Raw genomic sequence first — 12498 nt, forward strand, 5'->3', positions numbered from 1 at the left:
TGCTCTAGCCACAACATTATCTATGTGGTCGTTCCAATTTAGGTTATTTGTAATTGTTGTCCCTAGGTATTTAGTTGGATTTACAGCCTCCGCATTTGTGTGAATTACCGCGTAATCGAAATTTAGCGAATTTATTTTATTACTCATGTGAATAACTTAAAACTCTCCTTTATTCAGGGTCAACTGCCACTTTTCGTACCATACAGATATCCAAATCATTTTGCAATTCGTTTTGGTCATCTAATGACTTTTCAAGACGGTAAATCACAGCATCATCTGCTGACAACCAAGCAATATAAGACGGCTACTCAGATTGTCTCTAAGTCGTTAATAGAGATAAGGAACAATAGAGGGCCTATAAAACTTCCTTTGGGAAGAGCAATAGGGAGTGCCAGAGGGAGCTGGGGACCGTCCCGTTCGAGAGCGTGTAAACGGGGAAGCGGAGACGTTATCTGAAATTACGTGCGTGGAGCTGGAGGAAGTGATTACACGGTGGTTTCTCCAACGAATCCCCAGGCCCTGATGCATTGCCGCTGGAATTTTACCATGCTTTTGTGACCATTATGACACCAATGTGATTATGCATATTTGATGAGCTTCTGCAGCAAGATGTCCCAGTTCTCGTAAAATTCACGGAAGGGCTCATGATCCTGATACCCGATCCAACTGGAGGCAAACGTCCTTGCGATTATCGCCCCTTCACCCTTCACGCCTCAGAGCCTTCCCTCGCAGGTCCTCGCCGCCGACTTACCGGCATCTCCCTGCGGCATCTACCATTCGAATGCAGGGCAACCGCAGATGACACAGTGTTCCTCGTCCGGAATGAGGGGGAGACTCGAACAGACGTATGGGATGGCAGCTGGCAAGAAGTCCACTTCCGAAAATCACAATTCGTGCTTGTGAGACGTGGACCAAAACCAGGAACTGAAAAATTCTTACCTGTGGTGCACACCCTCCGAAGTTTTCGTATCACCTTTAATAAGGAGACGGCAGGAACGGCTGTGGACAACTACCGACGGCTGTTGCTCAGAGTTCGCACGTCAGTACGACTAAACGCCCTACGGTCGATGCATATGCTGCAGCGAGTGTCACTCGTCAATCTTTATCTCGCTTTCATGATGTGCCACCTGCCACACCTACTCCCCTCGATGCGCACGATGGCTATGAAGATTCAGGCAGCTTTTGGGTACTATGTAAGCCTGGAATAGCTCTTTAAGATACGGTAGTACACGCTTACCCTCCCAGCTCGAGAAGGGGGCGTTGGTTTAGTCAACGTACACGAGTTGACGTGTGCTATGTATATTAACACCATGCTGAAACGGTGGCACCACAGGAATCACTCCATACGGGGACTATTATTGAAGAAAAGTACCAACATCGCTTCTTCCTTCGGTTAGTGTGGGCCATATGTCGCCCCATTTAACGTACAGAATGTGATCAAAAGTATCCGGACACTCCCAAAAACATACGTTTCTCATATTAGGTTTATTGTGCTGCCACCTCCTGCCAGGTATTCCATATCAGCGACCTCAGTAGTCATTAGACATCGTGAGAGAGAATTGGGCGCTCCGCGGAATTCACGGTCTTCGAACGTGGTCAGGTGATTGGGTGTCACTTGTGTCATAAGTCTGCACACGAGATTCTCACACTCCTAAACATCCCTAGGCCCTGTTTCCGATGTGACAGTGGGAATCGTGAAGGGACACGTCAGCACAAAAGCGTACAGGAAGACCTCGTCAGTTGACTGAGAGAGACCGCTGACAGTTGAAGAGGGTCGTAATTTGTAATAGGCAGACATCCATCCAGACCATCACGCAGGAGCCGGCCGTTGGTGTCCGAGGGGTTCTAGTCGCTTCATTCTGGAACCGCGCGACCGCTACGGTCGCAGGTTCGAATCCTGCCTCGGGCATGGATGTGTGTGATGTCCTTAGGTTAGTTAGGTTTAAGTAGTTCTAAGTTCTAGGGGACTGATGACCTGAGATGTTAAGTCCCATAGTGCACAGAGTCATTTGAAATTTGAGCCGTCACGCAGGAGTTCCAAACTGCATCAGGATCCACTGGAAGTACTATGACAGGCGGGATGTGAGAAAACTTGGATTTAGTGATCGAGCGGCTGCTCATAAGCCACACATCACTCCGGTAAATGCCAAATGACGCCTCACTTGGTGTAAGGAGCGTAAACATTGGGCGACTGAACATTGGAAAAACGTCGTGTAAAGTGACGAATCGAGGTACAAAATGTGGCGATCCGATGGCATGGTGTGGGTATGGCGAATGCCCGGTGAATGCCATCTGCCAGCGTGTGTAGTGCCAACAGCAAAATTCGGGGGCAGTGGTGTTATGGTATGGTCGTGTATTTCATGAAGGGGCTTGCACCCCTTTTTGTTTTGCGTGGCACTATCACAGCACAAGATTACAATGATGTTTTAATCACCCTTTTGATTCCCGCTGTTGAAGGGCAGCTCGGGGATGGCGATTGCATCTTTTAACACGATCGAGCACCTGTACATAATGCACAGGCAATGGCGGAGTGGTCAAGCGACAATAACATCCCTGTAAAGGAATGGCCTGCACAAATTCCTGAACTGAATCCTATAGAACACCTTTGGGATATTCTGGAGCGTCGACTTCGTGCCAGGCCTCACCGACCGACATCGATACCTCTGCCCAGTGCAGCACTCCGTGAAGAATGGGCTGCCATTCCCCAAGAAACCTTCCAGCACTGACTGAACATATGCATGCGAGAATGGGAGCTTTCATCGAGGCTAAGGGTGGGCCAAAATCATGTTGAATTCCAGCATTATCGATGGAGGGCCCCACGAAGTTGTAAATCCTTTTTAGCCAGTTTTCCGTATACTTTTGTTCACATAGTGTATGTGCACACGTTCATCGTTGAACACAGTTACGTTGGGTGCATTTACCGACTTACCGGCAGCCGACACCGAAGAACATGTACAATTTTCTTCTTCGACAGATCGCTTGGAACAGGGTGCAACGGAAACATCCTGCCGTTAATTGGTAAGTGGTGTGGCGCACGGTACACCACCCCCTCCTACCTGTCCGCCGCTCGTGGTCTCGCGGTAGCGTTCTCGCTTCCCGAGCACGGGGTCCCGGGTTCGATTCCCGGAGGGGTCAGGGATTTTCACCTGCCTCGAGATGACTGGGTGTTTGTGTTGTCCTCATCATTTCATCATCATCCAGGAAAGTAGCGAAATTGGACTGAGCAAAGATTGGGTAATTGTACGGGCGCTGATAACCACGCAGTTGAGCGCCCCACAAACCAAACATCATCATCATCCCTCTCCTACCTACAACAGTCAGATCAACATGGTCATTTTAGTGACTGGAAATACCAAACGAATGGCAAAAGGTACCCAATACATCTGGCGGACTCGCCCATGTGTCAGCAACGCGGCATGCTGGATGCAGACGACCACTGACTGGTCTGCGGCGAGGCGTTGGCTGCCTGGACTCTGACAAGGAAGATCATAGCGTTCATGCGGGGCATTATACATACAGCAATATCTTCCGACATAGTATTTTTTTCCAGAGGAAACGGGGCATTATACTGTACATACAGCAATACCTTCCGACATCGTATTTCTTTCCAGAGGAAATGTATTTTTCAAGTCATAAGACGAACTCAGTGGCCTGCATCACAGGTATGACCGTCCATTACATATATAGCGATACATACATGAACGTACTACACTCCTGGAAATTGAAATAAGAACACCGTGAATTCATTGTCCCAGGAAGGGGAAACTTTATTGACACATTCCTGTTGACTTACACCTTCTAGAGCACGTTGGGTGGCACGGGATACATGCGGACGTGCATTGTCCAGTTGGAACAGCAAGTTCCCTTGCCGGTCTAGGAATGGTAGAACGATGGGTTCGATGACGGTTTGGATGTACCGTGCACTATTCAGTGTCCCCTCGACGATCACCAGTGGTGTACGGCCAGTGTAGGAGATCGCTCCCCACACCATGATGCCGGGTGTTGGCCCTGTGTGCCTCGGTCGTATGCAGTCCTGATTGTGGCGCTCACCTGCACGGCGCCAAACACGCATACGACCATCATTGGCACCAAGGCAGAAGCGACTCTCATCGCTGAAGACGACACGTCTCCATTCGTCCCTCCATTCACGCCTGTCGCGACACCACTGGAGGCGGGCTGCACGATGTTGGGGCGTGAGCGGAAGACGGCCTAACGGTGTGCGGGACCGTAGCCCAGCTTCATGGAGACGGTTGCGAATGGTCCTCGCCGATACCCCAGGAGCAACAGTGTCCCTAATTGGCTGGGAAGTAGCGGTGCGGTCCCCTACGGCACTGCGTAGGATCCTACGGTCTTGGCGTGCATCCGTGCGTCGCTGCGGTCCGGTCCCAGGTCGACGGGCACGTGCACCTTCCGCCGACCACTGGCGACAACATCGATGTACTGTGGAGACCTCACGCCCCACGTGTTGAGCAATTCGGCGGTACGTCCACCCGGCCTCCCGCATGCCCACTATACGCCCTCGCTCAAAGTCCGTCAACTGCACATACGGTTCACATCGACGCTGTTGCGGCATGCTACCAGTGTTAAAGACTGCGATGGAGCTCCGTATGCCACGGCAAACTGGCTGACACTGACGGCGGCGGTGCACAAATGCTGCGCAGCTAGCGCCATTCGACGGCCAACACCGCGGTTCCTGGTGTGTCCGCTGTGCCGTGCGTGTGATCATTGCTTGTACAGCCCTCTCGCAGTGTCCGGAGCAAGTATGGTGGGTCTGACACACCGGTGTCAATGTGTTCTTTTTTCCATTTCCAGGAGTGTATATTACTGGCAATTCTTGCAAGACGGACACACAAAACTGTTATGGCTAAGAAAGTACATGTATGGTATACAAATGTCCTAGGAACGGTTTTTGCGGACCTGCCAGATATTTGGGGTGTACCGGGTGTGCAAAGATGAACGGCGATGCTGTCGTTTGTGGAACCGACCAAATAAATCGATCAGCTAAGGAAAACTGCCTAGGAAGAGTAACAGTTGCATAACTAGCAATCGAATGTTTCTTTTTATTTTGTTTTGATATACATAAATATTTTAAATGGTGCCGGAGGTGGCCCCACTTTGGCTTTGTTGTTATTTACTGCTGCGTGGTCAAACAGCAGCGAGGTTCCTTCCAGGTTATAATGTTATAAGGACATAATATGGTTTTGTGAATAATAAAGGTTTCTGTTCCTCCCATCTTCTTATAAAAAAAGGTCGAAAGCGCACTTGCCCTTTTAACGTAAAGCAAACTGGTAACGTGCTTACAAATAAAAAGAAGTGAGACTGAGACAGACTCGCCGATGTTTGAATCGCATTCACGCTAATTTTTTTTCAGGTATGCATCAAATTTAAAAAAAAAAGTCAATACAGCACTTGCCCGCGAAAGGCAAAGATCCCGAGTTCGAGAGTCGCGGCCCGGCACACAGTTTTAATCTGCCAGGAAGTTTCATATTCTTCACTTCTTTAATTTCGGACTTGCACGAACATTATTTCCATAACACATTGAAGACGATGTTAAGGTTGTGTTCGAGAAACAAGCTTGTTGTACTGTGACTACCTGGCTCTAGGGGATAGCTCTATGGAATCGGACATATCACATATGGCAACCAATTTTGGTGGTTTCTGAGTACTTCTAATGTCTCCAGCGCATTTAGGTTTATGTGATTTCGTTGCGTGTGAAACAGTCATGTAGGCTAAAATCATTTCGAAAATATTTTTTCCTACTCATTCACCAAAAACATTCTGCAATCAGAGTGGTATACTTGTTTGAGTACATACACCAAACAGCTGCTTACAATAACTAATCTTTATTTACGATAGACTGGACAGACTGTTTCGGCTTAATCGCCAAAAAAGAGTGATATGCATCAAACATCCTAGATATTTCGACATAGCTGATTTCCAAGAACGCTGAACCTGAGCTACACAAAGGACTGCCACACCATGATGAGTCAAAGTCTCCTAATGCATCGTAATTTGAAAAAAAAATTGTTAATGATGTTATCCTTTTATTTAAACTTCAAATAGCATTACGGGAACAGCCTAGCAAACATGTGCATGCGTAAGATAATAGTGAAGTTGTGGAATGTTTGAAAGAGTGTTCATGTCACATCGTAAATTTTCCAAGATTTTTGCGCGAAAAGACTCGTTGCCAAGATCAGATGGTCCCTGATGGCTACTGCTCTGTTCGTTTCGGCGTCATATATGAATTACCTCTTGACCACTCTGTTCCTATAGCTATCAGTGCAGATCCAGTGGTGGGTGGTGGTGGTGTTGGTGGTGGTGGTAGTATTGATGTCTGGCTGTTATCCGTGGTCTCCAGTGTCTGCACTGTCTTCGTCAAATGCAGACATCATTTACGGGAACGCTTTGATTTTACCCACCTTAGTGCAGGGTTCCATGCCTGAGTAAGTTGTAGGTCACTATCCTTCTTAATTAGACCATCTTAAACTATAATCACAGTGGCCTCTTTATTCACGAAATCTACGAAGGAAAAATATTGTTTAAGTATCTTGGTTTTGTCGTATTTAATAGTATAGCCATTTTTATACTTTTTTTGGATATGGCTGATTGGTGGCCTAGCGCAGTGCAGCGTCTCGTCTGTGCTCAGGATTCTACCGTGCGTACATTTCCACAACGTATGACTCGCCAGAGTGACAGGGAATATCATAGACACCTGGTTTCTAAGTCGTAGATCCTCCATTAATAACTTAATTGTGTCAAGGTCTTAGTAGGTGAGCAAAATATACATTTCACATGAGATCGCTCCGTGTTTGTGCTAATGCTTCTGGAGGCATAGCCGAGGAACGTGATGCATGCTAGTGAACTTTGTTTATAAGTACTACCGGTTTTACACCATTTTACTGTGTCCTTAAACGCAATAAAATCAAGTCCCGTTTTGATCAGAATAGGATGACCAAGCGTTCATTGTCAGCAACTTATTGATAAGAAGGAATGTCTCTCGGCTCAAACGGCAACTTGTATCTTAACATTTTTAGACAGACCCATCTCACATTTTTAACCACCCTTGCGACGACGTGTGATTGTAGTGTTCACGGTTTGTACACAAAAGAATCAGTTACCTCAACAAGTAGTTCACCTGTGTATTACACATGTATCAGTGCTGTCACACACATACAGCAGAAATGTACGAAATTGCCAGTTTTTGGAACGTTTTATATATTTTGGCATTAGCGTTAAGAACGGGTTATGCAGCGGAAGACGGTGTGGGTCAGGAAGATGCTCCTTTCGCAAAGTTTTTGTCGATATGACTATTCATAAAAATTAATATTTACTGGCCTGGTCGACTGAAATTACATAGGATAGTGGATCAAGAAAACGACTTAATGTATAGACGCAACGCGGTTTAATAGTGTTCAAGATTGTAGTGTTAGTGGCAGTAGGGGAAACGGTACTCTTCAGAGAGAAGCTAACAGTTCTGATGATTATGAGACTTCACCAGAAAAGAAATACAATACTATTGCTATTTCAACAAAATGTTTGGACGAACGTCTTAAACGAATTATGATGATTATCACACACCTCCACGTAAAGCAGCGACCTGCAGCTCGTTATTGAAGAGGCATCCCTCTATAAAAATTAATCGAACATCACGGTAATATCTGATTATGTGGAGAAAAAAGGACGTAATAAACATCCATTTCGAGCAAACACGGCAGCCAAAGAATTTAAAATAAAACAACACAGCCTATCCAGAGTGACATAGCAAGAAAGGAAGGAAAATTTGTCCATTACTGGCACCTGAGATTCTGGGTGACGCAAAATGCAAGAGAAATTGGGCACACATAGCATGTCTCAAGAAAGAATAAAGAATTTGCCGTAGGTACATTACTGCTTTCATAACACCCAGAGATGTAGAGGAAGGAAAAGATATTCGTCAGTCTGGGGCCCGCTTTGCCGAAGAAGTAAACCAGAAAACTGCAAATTTTTAGATACAGACACACCGCATTTGGAACAATGATCAATGTGGGTTTAACTCTGGACTAACTTCTTATGCGACGCTATCGAAGGAAAGGGAAAAATCGACAGCTTCCTCGGTCCCGTCTGCACACAATAGAACTCATACAGCAGATGTTGGACTTTCAATAAGTGGACACCTAACAAAAATAAGCTAAATAAGTGTGTTCAGCAAAAAACTTCTGGCCTGAAATTCAAAAATGCTATTGAAACAGACTTCCACCAAACATACATTTGGAGACTAGCACAAGTGGCAAAATGTCAAAAAATCATTTAAAGTTCTCTTTCGGAAACGTTGTTAATGAAATGTCTCAAATAACCAGAGGTGTGTACTAATTTGTGATTCTTTGGGTGCTCAGAGGGACACAACAATAGTAAATGATTCAGCTGCAGTTTAGAAAACTGAATGCATGATCATTCTGCCAAGACAACAAAACACTCACAGTCTTTGGATGTATATTGTAAAATATATGCAAGAAGGATAAGAGACTCTATATGGACACTCTGCAGTAACTTAGTCACTAAATTAGGAAGCAGAATTATTGTAATGAAAATTCATTCTACCATTCATAACCAGCTTTCTACTTCAGTGCATCAGCCTATGCTCCAATATTCCTGACAAACTGCTGGATACAATATCCCCGCACATGCTACTGTACTCAAGAATTTGACTCAGGTAGCATTTGATTTTGCAGCTCAAGAACATGATTCTGAGGAATGTCCAGATACTGCTTTCGCCCACTGTGCCTCTTCTGAATCTCTATATTCTTTCATTCGTTTTGTTGAGGAACCTCACGTACAATTTTAATGTCCGATAGTGGGCAATCTAAGAGTAACACAATCGAATGCTTTCACCATCACAGCGGTATGTAAAGCTTCTAAATACAATTGAAAGACCAAATTCCTGTTCAAGACCTGAGACTTCCCTTGCAAGTAGCGGATGTCAGTTATAAAATAGTATGAAACAACATAAAACGGTCTCATGATGCCGGTAGCTGTGGCCGAGCGGTTCCAGGCGCTTTAGTCCGGAACCGCGCGACTGCTACGGTCGCTCGATCGAATCCTGCCTCGGGCATGGAGTAAGACCTATGGGGTTAATGACCGCAGATGTTAAGTCCCATAGTGCTCAGAGCCATTTCAACCATTTGCTCGCACGGTGCTATTCCGCACCTGGTGAACTAACGGGTCCCCTATACCGAAAAGTGATCGTAAACCGGCAATATACGACCACCTATGGGATTATATAAAATGAAGCAGCACCAGTCCCTTCCGCCGTTTACCACCAAAAGTGAGCGCATTAGGTATGTACAACAGGTAAAGCCAGTGCGCACGTTTCCGATGATAAATAAGGGACCGGTGCTGCTTAATTTTACATAAGCCCATACATGATCATATGCTGTCGGCTTTTGATCACTTTGCCGGGAAAATGGTACTTGTTAGCTCACCAGGTACTGGTACTCATGGTATCATGGGAGCGTTTCGCTGCACCGTTCTGTGCTGTAAAACGCTGGTTTATAACTGGCATTCGCTACTTACCAAAAAATTGCTGACTACGAACGCTGGGTCATTACATACTCTTTTCTGATTAAAGCAATGCTTCATTTTGATGCTCCTACCAATGCAGGTAAAGCACTATGAAACCAGTCAAGATTATAAATAACGTACTTACAGCTCAAGCGGTTTTATCTTCAAAATGATGTATCCAGGCAGTGGCTGTCTTGACTGCAAAGTCGTCTGCATTATTATTTCATTTGCAACTTTCTATAGTCTTTCACACTTTATTTCCATTCTACGTGTGAAAGTAGTTCTTCTACCATCGGCGAATAGTTGAAAACGTTGGAAAGTTGAGGACACCTATCATTTTAGTATGTCAGTGATAAGTTAAAATGATGTAAAATGATGCAGTAAATTGCTTATTATTCATTTTGAGTAGTCATTGTCGATAATTTTTAGGGAAGTATATTCTGCCTATCAGATACTGTGAAATGGTTTCACAGTAAAGCTCTAATGCGTGTCACTGTGAGTAAACGTTCGTACCTATGGCTGTATTGAGTGCTATTTTCTTGTGAACCGTGTACTGTTTGTTACGTCCCCGCTATGGAATGGTTTCAGAGAGTGATTTCCTTTTTTGACTGTGTTGAGTAATATTTTCTTGGGAATTGGTTAAAAGGGGACTGTGGTTTACTTGTTCCCTGCAGGTGGTTTAATGAAGAACAACGTGCCAAATCTAAACGGACGCAAAATCTCCAAGATCAGCGATCCTTTATAGAAGTTCTAAATTTAGCGGGGACTTCAATGCGAGATGCTTGTAATAGTTTCCCAAACTAAACTTTGTCTTTGAACCTCACAGAAAACCCAAAGAGATTCTTGTCGTATGTGAAGTATGCTTGAGGCAAGACAATCTATTCCTTCTCTGCGCGATAGCAATGGTCCAGACTGTATACCAGTTAGGTTCCTTTAGGAATACGCTGATACAGTAGCTCCATACTTAACAATTACATACGACCGTTCGCTCGACGAAAGATACATACCCAAAGTCTGGAAAGCTGTACAGGTCTCACCAATATTCAAGAAGGGCAGTAGAGTTAATCCACTAAGTTACAGGCCCGTACCATTAACGTCGATATTCTGCGGGGTTTCGTAACACATATTGCATTCGAACATTATGCATTACCTCGAAGAGAACGGTCAATTGACACACAGTCAACATGCATTTAGAAAACATCGTTCTTGTGAAACACAACTCGCTCTTTACTCACACGATGTGTTGAATGCTATTGACAAGGGATTTTAAATCGATTCTGTATTTGTAGATTTCCACAAGGCTTTTGACACTTCACCACACAAGCGGCTTGTAGTGAAATTGCGTGCTTATGGAATATCGTCTCAGTTAGGTGACTGGATTTGTGGTTTTCTGTCAGAGAGATCATAGTTGGTAGTAACTGACGGGAAGTCATGGAGTAAAACAGAAGTGTTTTTTAGCGTTCCTCAAGGTAATATTATAGTCCATTTGCTGTTCGTTATTTATATAAAGGACTTCGGAGACAATCTGAGCAGCCACCTTCGGATGCTTGTAGATGATGCTGTCGTTTAAGATTAGTAAATTCATCAGAAGATCAAAACAAATTGCAAAACGATACAGAAAAAAATGTCTGTATGGTGAAAAAACTGGCAATTGACTTAAATAATGAAATGTGTGAGGTTATCCACATTATTGCTAAAAGGAATGCGTTGTATTTCATTACCCGATAAATCAATTAAATCTAAAGCCCGTAAATTCAGCCAAATACCTAGGAATTATAGTTACGAATAACTAAAATTGGGAGGAACACATGAATGTGTTGTGAGGAACGCTAATCATAGACTGCGTTTTTGTGGCAGGGCACTTAGACAATGTAACAGATCTACTAAAGAGACTGTCTACACTACGCTTGTCCGTCCTTCTTTGGAATACTGCTGCGCAGTATTTGATAGTTACCAGACAGGACTGACGGAGTAGATCGAGAAAGTTCAAAGAAGGGCACTATGTTTGTATTATCACGAAATAGAGAAGAGAATGTCTCTGAAATGATACAGGATTTGGGGTGGACATCATGAAAACAAAGGCGTTTCTCGTTGCGGTGGAACCTTCTCACGAAATTTCAATCATCAACTTTCTCCTCCGAATGCGAAAATATTTTGTTCACGCCAACATACATAAGAGAAACGATCATCATAATAAAATAAGAGAAGTCTAAGCTCGCAGAAAGAAATATAGGGGTTCGTCTGTTCCACGCCATCTACGAGATTGGAATAATAGAGAATTAGAGGTGGTTTTCCTTTGTGGTTGTTTGTCCAAAGAGCAACAATTTTTACAACAGCTACACAGTGTGTACATTTATTCTGGAATTTATTTTGGTTAGTAAGTGATGAAATTGATGAAATGAGGGGAATGTGAATAGACTGACAGAACGGAGTAACTGCCAGTTGCTGAAGGTACAGCACCGTGCCAGAAGTGATGATTTGAACTGCTGATGTGAGTTAGCATGCAGCCGATGTGTTGTTGGATTTATAAAGGAGGTAGGCACTGTTAGGCTAGTAACGATAAACCAACCCTCTTTTTCATATTGTCCATCTGATCACAGATAAGAGAGTTGCCAGACTTTAATTCATTGGAAGAATGCTTAAGAAATTTTGTCCACCTACAAAGGAGGTCGCTTACAAAATCCTCGTCTGATAATTATTTTAATATTGGATACCAGGGTGGGATCCGTACCACATAGGAAAAATCAGAGAAGATCCAGAGAATAGAAACATGTTTCGTAGTAGGTACAGTTAGTAATCGTGTAACTATCATGAAGATACGAAGCCAATTCCAGTGGCAGGCACTGCTAGAAACTCCGAGAAGGTACATTCCTAAAAGAGTCCGCTGGTATGTCACTTTCTCCTACATATGACTCGCAAAAAGCAACGAACATAAAATTCGTCAGAGTCAAGCTCACATGA

The sequence above is a fragment of the Schistocerca cancellata genome, chromosome 4 (assembly GCF_023864275.1).
Source record: "Schistocerca cancellata isolate TAMUIC-IGC-003103 chromosome 4, iqSchCanc2.1, whole genome shotgun sequence".
Lineage (NCBI taxonomy): Eukaryota > Metazoa > Arthropoda > Insecta > Orthoptera > Acrididae > Schistocerca > Schistocerca cancellata.